The sequence below is a fragment of the Anabrus simplex genome, chromosome 1 (genome assembly GCF_040414725.1).
Source record: "Anabrus simplex isolate iqAnaSimp1 chromosome 1, ASM4041472v1, whole genome shotgun sequence".
Classification (NCBI taxonomy): Eukaryota; Metazoa; Arthropoda; class Insecta; order Orthoptera; family Tettigoniidae; genus Anabrus; species Anabrus simplex.
In genome coordinates, this window is record NC_090265.1 from 1,525,878,082 (window position 1) to 1,525,890,284 (window position 12,203).

A 12,203-nucleotide genomic window follows, 5' to 3' on the forward strand; every position below is an offset into this window, starting at 1 on the left:
GTCATCAGGGAATGGGGGAAATAAATCATAGCTATAAACATTGGTACGCGGGGACAAAGAATTAACGTGAAGCGCCTAGCTTTTGCTGATGATCTAGCTATCTTTACTAAGACTAGTGAAGAAACCAGGTGTGCCATAGAGAAGTTACGTGTGATATCATAAAAAAACAGTCCTCCAAATATCGTATGAAAAGACTCATATAATGGCGAATTAACACCAGAATATCCAATGATCCTCACTACAGACAAATTATGGAATAATCACACAGGTCCCTTCCTTCAAACATGTAAGAGAAATCATTGTACCATCCGGATTGGACAGGAGAGTTAATTTGGAAAGAGTCACCAAACTCCTGAAAGCATACCGAATAACATGTAATCACTACAATAAAAGAGTGATGTCACGAAATGAAAAACTTCGGCATTACAAGACTGTTGTTCTTCCGGAAGCTTTTTATGCCTCAGAAACCACATCTCTAGGAGGCCACTCTAAAATTGATGGAATTAAAAAAAGGAACGAAAAATTCTTAGGAAAATATATGGCTCCGTTCATGTAAATGGTATATGTATCAAAAGAAAACGGAATATTTGTACAAAACAGTCAACAAGTTCACCGATACAGTACGCAGGAAACGATTGACATTCTATGGCCACATCTGTAGAATAAACGACACTAGACATGAAAAAACTGCTTGGTAAAATTAATTCAAAGAAGGTCATAATCAGCTGGTTAGAGGAAATAAACATACATACATACATTATCATTATGGACTGTTATGCCTTTCAGCGTTCAGTCTGCAAGCCTCTGAGAATTTACTAAACGTCGCCACAATCCTCGATTTGCAACTAGTGTTGTGGCCTCATTTAGTTCTATACCTCTTATCTTTAAATCGTTAGAAACCGAGTCTAACCATCGTCGTCTTGGTCTCCCTCTACTTCTCTTACCCTCCATAACAGAGTCCATTATTCTCCTAGGTAACCTGTCCTCCTCCATTCGCCTCACATGACCCCACCACCGAAGCCGGTTTATGCGTACAGCTTCATCCATCGAGTTCATTCCTAAATTAGCCTTTATCTCCTCATTCCGAGTACCATCCTGCCATTGTTCCCACCTGTTTGTACCAACAATCATTCTTGCTACTTTCATGTCTGTTACTTCTAACTTATGAATAAGATATCCTGAGTCCACCCAGCTTTCGCTCCCGTAAAGCAAAGTTGGTCTGAAAACAGACCGATGTAAAGATAGTTTCGTCTGGGAGCTGACTTCCTTCTTACAGAATACTGCTGATCGCAACTGCGAGCTCACTGCATTAGCTTTACTACACCTTGATTCGATCTCACCTACTATATTACCATCCTGGGAGAACATACAACCTAAATACTTGAAATTATCGACCTGTTCTAGCTTTGTATCAACAATCTGACATTGAATTCTGTTGAATTTCTTACCTTCTGACATCAATTTAGTCTTCGAGAGGCTACCATACTCATTGCACCTATTTTCAAGTTCCAAGATATTAGACTGCAGGCTTTCGGCACAGTCTGCCATTAAGACCAAGTCGTCAGCATAGGCCAAACTGCTTACTACATTTCCACCTAACTGAATCCCTCCCTGCCATTTTATACCTTTCAGCAGATGATCCATGTAAGCTACGAACAGCAAAGGTGAAAGATTGCAGCCTTGTCTAACCCCTGTAAGTACCCTGAACCAAGAACTCATTCTACCATCAATTCTCACTGAAGCCCAATTGTCAGCATAAATGCCTTTGATTGATTTTAATAATCTACCTTTAATTCCATAGTCCCCCAGTATGGCGAACATCTTTTCCCTCGGTACCCTGTCATATGCTTTCTCTAGATCTACGAAACATAAACACAACTGCCTATTCCTCTCGTAGCATTTTTCAATTACCTGGCGCATACTGAAAATCTGATCCTGACAGCCTCTCTGTGGTCTGAAACCACACTGGTTTTCATCCAACTTCCTCTTAACGACTGATCGCACCCTCCCTTCCAAGATACCAGTGAATACTTTGCCTGGTATACTAATCAATGAGATACCTCGATAGTTGTTGCAATCCTTCCTGTTCCCTTGCTTATAGATAGGTATTACTTAAAATAAATTAACATCACAAAAGGTACCATCAGGGATTGCAAGGCTATTGGAACTCTGGTTGCAAAGCACACGTTCATGGAAAAGGTTAAAAGAACTACAGGGAGACAATGGACGGAAGAACGCAAGAAACAGCACAGCGAGTTCATGAAGAGATTTTGGGAGAAGAAGAAAGGTAAATTTGGGATAAGAAGAAAGGTAAACCATCATCAATCTAACAAGTTCCAACGCGCCCTGTAAACGGGCATAACGAATAAAGAAGCAGCTACGAAGATAAGCTATGTCATACTATAGTATGTGCAGGGAGAAACTAGCGATAAACACTGTTATAAGTAATCATACATCAATTCAGTCTTATGCCGTCTGCAGCAATCTTTATCGTATTGGCTCTTTAGACAGTTTACCATGGTCAAAACTGTATATTCGACTTGTCTTAAATATGTGCCTCAGCAGCTTCTTTCTGATCTCCTGTAAAATTAGTGAAATGTCACTCATGGTAATTTACTTGTGATGTCCAGAGTTCTTGTATGGAGATTTGTTTTCTGCTATGGTATATGGATAGATCAGAATTAGCAAACTGGAAGGGATTATAATAGGACTAGATCTAGTGACGTAAAATTAAAGTACTAGTGGTACTATTATTACTTTCACTAATGGTGTTGTATGTGTTTCATAATACATTTCTAGAATGTGGTAACAAATTGAACTAGAGCGTTGGACATCAAATGCAACCATCTGTGGGTAGAAGTAGGAGAAAGTCTCCACGGCAAGCGCGGAGCTAGTTTCCCATAAAATTCAACTACCAGATGTGTCAATCTTGAATGGTAATTACGCGACAGCATCCTGCATTTTGTTACTGAAAATCACAATGAAAATACATCATAGTATGTATATTTTCATTACAGACTGCTGCATCTTTCAACGTTCCAGCTGCAAGTGTCTTGAATTAAGCAAGCGTGCCTACAATCCTCTATGCTTAATTATTCCCTGGCCCTGGTTAGTTCTATAACTATAATCTTTAAATCATTAGAAATAAAATGAACCTAACGTAAATATATACCATTAATGTATTATATCGAACAGACGGCGCTGGTGTAGGATAGCGTGCCTGCCTCTTACCCGGAGGCCCCGGGTTCTGTTCGCAAATACATAATGCGCTGTTATGTCTTGCCAGTTCGTTGCATCTCTCTTACGTTTTGTGATAATTTTTTTCCCTTTCCAAAGTAAATCTCAAAATTTTACATAGTCTTATTCAACTCTAATTTCTAATTTGCTCCATATATTTTCTCTTGTATTTGAAGTCACATTTGCTCCGTAACTCTAAAAATGTATTAATTTTACGTGCTGGTGGAGTTGTCGGTGTAAAGACATCTTAGAGGTTCCGTTGCAGTGACGTTGTACTTCAGCTACTTACTGCGTCTGCTGGTTGGCAACTATAAAAACTGTGAAGAGCGAGGGAAGCCAGACGTTTCACCAATAGCGCGAGATTGGCTTGATGAGCGAGGAGTGTAGCGATTAGTCGCAGTTCCGAGCTATATTCATCACGAGTGGGCTGTGCTCAAGACACAAGTCGATCATTACTTGATGCTGCATTGTGCAGAAAACAATGCTACGGATTTATTATGTAGATACAATTCGTCACAATTAGAAATCGTTTAAGGTAACTTAGTTAAATCTTTGAAATAATGAGGGGTAATTAAAGAAATTGAGACATTAAACTAGGTAAGATAATGTTTCGGAGAATTTTGAGGCTTATGAAGCGACCCTTGGTTTCTGTCTTGCCAAGATACGAGATAACGTATTAATTAGGGTTATCTGTCGGTCAATATGTGATCATATCTGGCTTCTTGGATGTTTGGTCACCGCAGTTTCCTTCGGTTCAGAGAGCCCCGGGATCGCTTTCCGGCTGGGTCGGAGTTTAAAATCTTGAAATGTTTTTCACCTCTTCCGGAGACTGAGTGTTTTTACTGTCCCCAACATCACCATACCTCATACCACACCTAACTCTACCATTAACTACAATAACGCGCAGTTTCCCATAACGACAGCTACCATCCACCCTTGTCGGAGGGTGTGCCTTATGAGGGCTTCACTACACGAAATTATATAATTATGTTTGTAATTGTTTTAAAGGCTGGATCGAGTTAAACAATGTAAAGACACTCAAAATACTCCCATCGCCCAACAGTTCGTTGAGGACCTTGTCCTGCCAAGATGATTGCTGCTCAGCCAAATGGCCTACAGATATTGGAGTGTCAGATTGTCAGCGTAAGACAGCCAGAGGTGTATGGCTTGACTTTCGCGATCAGGTTCGGTGTCCTAAAACTTGAAATACCAGGAATCGAACCTGGGGAAGGCTCGTTAATCTCACATCACATGAATGGCAGTAGAGACACTTTTTAGATTGAAATAAGATATATAAATTTAATAATATCGACTATTAAGGTTACCAACACAAATCTGAAATGCACAAACGGCATGAGAGATGAAATATCTGATGTAGAAATTAGCAAATGACAAGTATCTGGAGGAGAAAGACATCTATCAAATATAATATTCTGTAGTATTACGGGGATATAAGGGACTCTTTTCCGCAAGTTGCTTTACGTCGAACCGGCACAGATAGGTCTAATAGCGACGATGGGGCAGTAAAGGGCTAGTAATGGGAAGAAAGCGGCCGTAGCCTGTAATAAGGTACAGCACCAGCATTTTATTGGTGTGAACATTGGAAACCACGGAAAACTATCTTCAGGGCTGCCGATAGTGGGGTTCGAACTCACTATCACCCGAATACTGAATACTGGCCGCACTTAAGCGAATGCAGCTAACGAGCTCGGTGATACAACTGACTAACGACACTGGATTTCTAACTTATCGTTTGCCGATTTCACCTTCACAGCTACCCGGATCGCACCACGATGCTTACTCAATCAGTGTGTTACTATTATCCTTTTCGTTAGGGTGACACTTTGTTGTTCCTTCTTCTTCCTCACATACCCCTTCATCTGCTCACTATGTCCCCTATCCCTTTCCTCGGACCATTTTGAGACAGTTTATCCTTCTATTTTTTTTTTTTTGCTAGGGGCTTTACGTCGCACCGACACAGATAGGTCTTATGGCGACGATGGTATAGGAAAGGCCTAGGAGTTGGAAGGAAGCGGCCGTGGCCTTAATTGAGGTACAGCCCCAGCATTTGCCTGGTGTGAAAATGGGAAACCACGGAAAACCATTTTCAGGGCTGCCGATAGTGGGATTCGAACCTACTATCTCCCGGATGCAAGCTCACAGCCGCGCGCCTCTACACGCACGGCCAACTCGCCCGGTCCTTCTATTTGTAACACTTGCTAACTTCTTGTTCTAAAGATATTTGAAGATCTCTTTGGTTAACCTGTTATCATCCATTCTATATAAAGGTCCAAAATATATCAATCGTTTCTTCCGTATTGTTTCTATTATGTTTTCTATGTTAAGGTTTGTTTAATCATTACATTTTATTTCCACGAGTTCTGTAGTTCTTAGCGGACCGAGTATTTTCCGTATAATTATCCTTTCTTTATTATTATTATTATTATTATTATTATTATTATTATTATTATTATTAGGTCCTATCCAGCTCTTCACAATTTTATGATACACTTAATTACGAAATTAAGGCCGGGTGCACTTTCTGCTGACACACGGCATTTCTGATGAAAGCAATTCTCAATATTATCAATGACGTCAAAATTGACATTGGTTCTTAATCTACTTTCTCCGCTTTAATGTACGAATAAATAATCCGTAAGGTTATTATCTACACAATAACACCATAGTTCAGAGAATGGATGGGTTATATAGAGCAGCAATCACAGTGACAGAAGATAAAAAGCTTCACGCTCACTATAGTTTTCAACGTATACCTCGATCATCTGATATATAGGGCAGTACGGGTGGCTGTTGCTAATTCTGATCAAACTTATAGAAATACATTTGTCGGTTGTTATGACACAGCATTACTGTCATTTATTGTTGTGATAATTGAACACTGTTAGATAATCGTATACACTATGCGTACCAGTTATTCATTATGCACTTAAGGAGAACATTAAGGGATGTTGCAACCCAAAATGTAGAAATTTGGACATAGTATGTAGATTTTCACCCCTCAAAGAAATTTACAATTTCCAGATGAAATTTATAACTTATCAAGAAATTCGTTCCCGAAACAAGTTCTTAATATTTACTCCGTTATATCTCAAATTACTCCATTTCACACGTACTTCTCCTGTAACTTACTCTCTTCCAGTACCAAGTGATGGAGAAGGTTTTGGAAGAAACAACTTCATTGTTTAATCATAAAACGTAACTGCCTAGAATGGGGTGTTTGGTTTGTAATTCAATGATTCATTGTATGAGTTTTCTTATTTTCTTTGTTCTTCCTGGGATTGTTGCCCTCAGCATCCCGTTCTCCACTTTGTCCGGTCTGCAATATCGGGGGAGCAGACACCCAACAGCTCGCATGTCTTAATTCTTTAGCCTACCTCGGTCTGTGGCGGGTAGCGCTCGCCCACTTCTCGCTCCACTCGAGTCACGTCGCTTCGGTTGGGAGTAATTCCCAGCTGCAAACTTGTTCCTGTCTTGTGCTCGATGAATGGAAATCTTGGCCGACTTTTCGCTGAGTCTGAAAAAATTGTACGAGTATGCGTGATGTGTTAATCTGATGGCAATATTTGTGTTTGTGTACATTTTAATAATATGTGCAGTAATATGTCTCAAACGAAAGAACAAAAATATGCAAATATCTATCAAGGCTTCAAAGTAACTAAAAGGAATCTTTAAACCAGAGTTGTATCATTCAATGGATGATTTAGGCATAAATTATTAATGTTACGTCTGAAAAGTGTTGGGAATGACCTTCCCAAAATACAAAGGAAACATGTATTGAAACTCCGACTAGCTTAGGTTAATTGGGTGTCAGATAAGAGGATTCTGAAATTTCCAATATCAAGCTCTAGTTTCTAAACTCCCCAAGATATCGCTCCCCTATGACATAACACAACTGGATATCGATTACCATTATGAAATGTGTGTAGTGTACTTTTTCATAGAAAATCTCAAATACCAGAGACTGGGATCGTTAGATTTCTCGTTAAACACAACGTCGGTTGAAGTTTTATTCCAAAACGTAGGTGATGGTTAAAGTGCACCAAAGAATATTCTCAGGGAATGTATAAGGGATTGTATTGATGTTCAACTAAGGGGATATTGTGAAAGACAGACAAAGGACTGGTGAAAGGTTGCCTGAAGTGAGCTAGTTAACAGTGAAGGACTCTTACAGGCCCCAATTTGTGTTGCTTGCTGCAGCTCTTCAGTAGAACATCTCCACAGGAGGAATGTGTTGATTGTCTTATTCTTCAAGATGGGATTTCTCTCCATTAAAATGCATCACCAGCAAAACCACAACGAACATTTATTAATAACACATTTCTGGACATCATTTTCAAACAAAACTTTAGAGTTCAATTCTCTGAATGTAAAAAAAAATATCATTTACAAGTAGGTGCTTCTTGAAATTTCCTCGGATTTTACATTTTAAAGCAAAATTTTATTTATTATCATTAGTAACTCCACTTCAGATATCGATGGCGAATCGAAATAGCTGTAAAATAAAAATTTCGAGATTCGTGAAAGTTCGTGATACTAAATTAACAATATTTCATTCAAATTAAATCCATTTGTTTCCAATGACACATTACCCCTGAGAAATTGAGCATCCTACCTTTAGAGTAGTTCCTTCAGCCATGTCGAGTTCCCAATCAATCTCCTCCTTATTATTATTTATTTATATTTATATCCTTTTAGAAATTAGCATGTTACTTAATTCATGTCCTAAACCATGCCCATACCATTGTACATTTACACAAAACCTTGATTTGAAACCTACAATAATTTAAATGCTTTAGGCTTTATCATCATCATCATCTGTTTACCCTCCAGGTTCGGTTTTTCCCTCGGACTGAGCGAGGGATCCCACCTCTACCGCCTCAAGGGCAGTGTCCTGGAGCTTCAGACTCTTGGTCGGGGGATACAACTGGGGAGTATGACCAGTACCTCGCCCAGGCGGCCTCACCTGCTATGCTGAACAGGGGCCTTGTGGAGGGATGGGGAAGATTGGAAGGGATAGGCAAGGAAGAGGGAAGGAAGCGGCCGTGGCCCTAAGTTAGGTAGCATCCCGGCATTCGCCTGGAGGAGAAGTGGGAAACCACGGAAAACCACTTCCAGGATGGCTGAGGTGGGAATCGAACCCACCTCTACTCAGTTGACCTCCCGAGGCTGAGTGGACCCCGTTCCAGCCCTCGTACCACTTTTCAAAAATTTCGTGGCAGAGCCGGGAATCGAACCCGGGCCTGCGGGGGTGGCAGCTAATCACGTTAACCACTACACCACAGAAGCGGACGCTTTAGGCTTTATAAGTCTCTTAATTATGTTCCTTTGAGTCATAAGTTACCATCTCTAGTCCATAACTAATTATGGGCAACGTTTACACCTATTCTCCATTTATGTCACAATTTAACCCTACACTTATTGTATTATTCAATTTCTACCTGGAGACTTTAATCCTACTCACATTAATAACTCAACTGGGACTGTGATTATTATATACCTATAGCTCAATTTCTTTACAACACTTTACACTTGAAGAATTTATCAGTTATTTATCAGATTTCTTAACAGATTATTTATCAGATTCTTTCATTACAGATTCTTACAATTCTCAGATTCTTTATTTTCAGATTCTTACAATTCAATTTATTTTCAGATTCCTACCTTTGTCTTTCATTTTTCAGATTCTTTGGTTTATTCCCTCTTTCCTGAGATCTCGCTCGATTGTATTCAATTAGTTAATCATCAATAAATTTTACCTTTACATAATTAAACCCTTATATAGAAACATAGAGCATAACTATCAGAAAACAAATGTCCTGAGTTCGACAATGATTAAAATCTCTCGCTATGTGAATACGCACAGAGATCTGAAGATCCACATGAGTAAATACAAGATTAAAGTACACAGATTCATAAATAAATCACAACCACACAATCACCTCAAAATTATGGAATTTATTTATTGCCGTATGGGTTTTATTATAATAATAAATTTTTATCATTATATCACGAGCCCTGAGATGTTGTAGATGACACTACAATGCGACACACGTGAAACATAGCATTGAATAAGCACAGAATGAGACGACAAATGATCACGATCAGTCAAAAATGATCATCCACAGCCTCCTAAATCATATAAGACATGTTCTTAAACTGGTACAAGTATTTCATGTAGCTAATTAAAAAAGCCTTGCAACACTTTTTAGGCTGATGATGGCACAGGAAGGTGCTGAAAGCAGTTCCAAAATGACAGATAATAAATATGTGATATTCTAATAATTTCACTATTTTATTGTATTGTATTGAACAAGTGGAAACCTTTATATTTTTGTGTAATTGTAAATTTCGATTCAATTCGGACCAAAAAATGAAATTCTTGACATTAAATGTAACACATTCTCAATCAAACCAAATCCTAAATAATAGCCAGCACATTTTTAATTTGTTTAATGTGTTTATTTAATCATATTAGTTTTATCACTAATGACCAACGTGTACCCTAGTAGTCACCACGTGGTTATAATTCACTTTTAATTTCAATTAGCCCATCATGTACCACCTTCGCCGTATGGATTCAGTTCCACATCATTGCAGTCGAATTGGGCATTTTCGGCATTTCAACAATCACTTCAACAAAATTTACTGTATATCTCAACAACATGTTTAATTATCTCGCCCTAAATCTTTTACTTTGATCTCCATGATTATTATTCTCGATCTCATGAAATATTCCTATCACGTAGCTGCCAAGAAATGAAACAAATCTTACGATCAGATTTAATTAATCAGAATACGTCTCAATTTATATAAATATCCTAACTTATCATTACTTTAATGCCGACTACTGAACGTATTATTATTATTATTATTATTATTATTATTATTATTATTATTATTATTATTATTATTATTATTATTATTATTATTATATCATGGCCTCATTATATCAGTGGCAATCTTTGAAGATCATAAATAACACACATATACCGCAAATGAACCAGCAACACACATGCTCTACTTAACCAACACCAAAGTGAAAGAAAATCGATTCTAACTAATAGTGAAGAAATCAATGTCTAGAATACCATCTTACGAAATCTACAGAAAAGGAAAAATTGGTTTTGTGGGTACTCATGTTTTCGATGCAGACAGATTCAGCTGAGAGATGTAGACATGAACACAGGTCTCCTCTCTCGATTACGTTGGATCGTGCAAGTTCATTGTGCTGGCTCACACAATTACAGCTTAGAAGTACATGATGTCTGCACAGTCAGGCAATATAGCAATAATTTCTTCAAATTATTGTGAAGATTCTCCCTCGCTGATCTATAACTGAAGATCTTGCTGCCCTAGTTAGGCTGAAACTGAGATTCAAATTAGAGGTTTGATCTACTTGTATTGCATCACTATGTTGTGCACTATCATACTTGTCTAACACTTGATGCGAATACGTACAACAGTTAATGCCCTGTTTCCTCTGGCACCATTAAATAATGTCCAATACATCTAACTCCTCGTTGATCTCTTAATTAGGTGACCTAGAGTTGCGAACCACACGCCGTAAAGTGCTTAAAATTGTCTATCGACTCACGCCCTGTATTAATTTATGTTGTACGTTTTCACAATTTCAATCGTAACATAATAATTTGTTTTCGACGACTTGATATGTTCCAAGTGTACTTTGGAACGAAGTAATTCACACAAAATCGTGGAATGAAATTCGAATTCAGAGTTATAATGCGAACTCATTAGGATATTTACAGACCAAGTCCGTGAGATTAGGCAAACGTATACGAAGTTTCAAGACCTTTTCCTTCCAGACGAAGTTGTATCATTCAGACTCCTTCAAAGGAAAATTTCGTCCCTTGATCTCTTCTCTCTTCTTCAGAAAATACCAGAAGATGAATATGACTGTTCATGACTAAACAAGATAAAGATAGTATTTGTTCGCTCTCTTACACCATACTACCATTTCGGCTCTCTCACACCGTACTAACATTTACCTCTCGACTAACGAGCAAGTAAGGTGACGTAGTCTCCCGATTATACGAGTAGTTTCTATTGGTTGAGATTTTAGCTTAAATATGATTTGTTCTCTCTTCCGAGAGTATGGATCATTCCCAAAATCTGTCGCACCTTCTCCAAACTTCTCTTGCATGACGAGTACACCGCTGTGACGTAGCTCATGTGTCCTTGACCGCTCGAACCAATTCCGGCTCACATTGCTCTCAACAGGACGGCCTGGCTATCAGCTGATAACTGGTCCGTGCGTATGCATGACATTTACACAAATTAAAGCAAATCTCCATTTGTTCCCATAATGTACCATTTGGACGGGTACAATACATACAAACAAAAATATATTAATTATTGGCTGCTTTGCCTTTCATTGCTTAGTCTACAAGACTCCGTGTATAAACTAAGCACATTCTCGCAAGTAGTACTCAAATCTGCTAGTTCCTCGCCTTTACTTGGAGATTATTACAAATCAGAATAATTATCGTCACCTGATTCACCCTCGGCTTCTGCTGCTTCCCTCAGTCAAGCGTAGTGTTCTCCTGGACAATTTTTCGTCCTCAGTTCGCAAGTTAGTGTCATACAATGGCTCAAATTATATATCTTACTGAAAAGTATACTTCACTGAGCCGTTTCTACAATAGATATACATCTTTACAACCTAATATTTAGCCCAACATAGAATTACGATATTTTGGGAATCATCTTTGAAGAAACTGTGGGATTATTAATACAAGTTGGTAATTTATTTTGTGATCATCTAAGGTCGTGCCAGCTGGCATGTTTATTCTTTAAATTTAAATATTTTAAATGTAGAGGTCAATAAGGTTGTTTGTATTACTGAAATAAGTTTTGAAAACATGATATTTTAATTGTATAATGCTGAATAGTTAATATGAAGCTTTGGATTTGGATGTTTAAGACAA